The sequence below is a fragment of the Terrapene carolina genome, unplaced genomic scaffold (assembly GCF_002925995.2).
Source record: "Terrapene carolina triunguis isolate 2854851 unplaced genomic scaffold, T_m_triunguis-2.0 Scaffold31, whole genome shotgun sequence".
NCBI lineage: Eukaryota > Metazoa > Chordata > Testudines > Emydidae > Terrapene > Terrapene triunguis.
The window spans coordinates 2,104,428-2,105,088 of record NW_020664382.1 but is presented as its reverse complement, the minus strand read 5'-3'; positions in this window follow the sequence as shown (position 1 = coordinate 2,105,088).

The window sequence follows — 661 nt, the reverse complement described above, 5'->3', positions numbered from 1 at the left end:
TTATACTGTTCTTGTAAAGCAACTGAGGTTGATCCCATCAGACGGTTCAATGGCCTACCCAAAGGAGTGGTAGAGAAGCATACGTAGCTCATGTTGACCTGTTTGTTAGACACGATGGAAGAGCTGAGGAGCAAATGGGCATAGACTGAGCTTTCTTTAGTATATACCACAGCTGTGTGGTGTGGAAGCTTTCTTGGCCCTACTCAACTCCAGAAACTGAAGTCTCTATTTATAAAAAGAGGTACATTACTCTGCTGCTATTCCGTCAACAGTAATGTGAGCTTATGGTCTTAAAAGAAAAAAAGCCCTGAAAGAAACACTTTTGGACACACACAAGTTTTCTTTGATTAAACTTCAAGTTATCCTTCATATGCATTCAGTAGTGAACTTGGTGAATACTTTTCTTTCAAGTATCATCAGAACACAGCACATGCCTGTTACAACTAAAGATAGGTCCAGTACTGACTCAAATCCAACCTTCTATCCGTCAAAGTAGCAAAATAGATACTTCCCCTCAGCCCTTACTGCCTTTAAGATGAGCTTCCTTGCCACTTGTAAGTCCACTAAGTATCATTAAAATTGTCCTTCCCACTGAAGTTATTTAGCAGTAGGGGTGTCAAGGCTGGATCCCCACTTTGAACTTTAGGGTTCAAATGTAGGG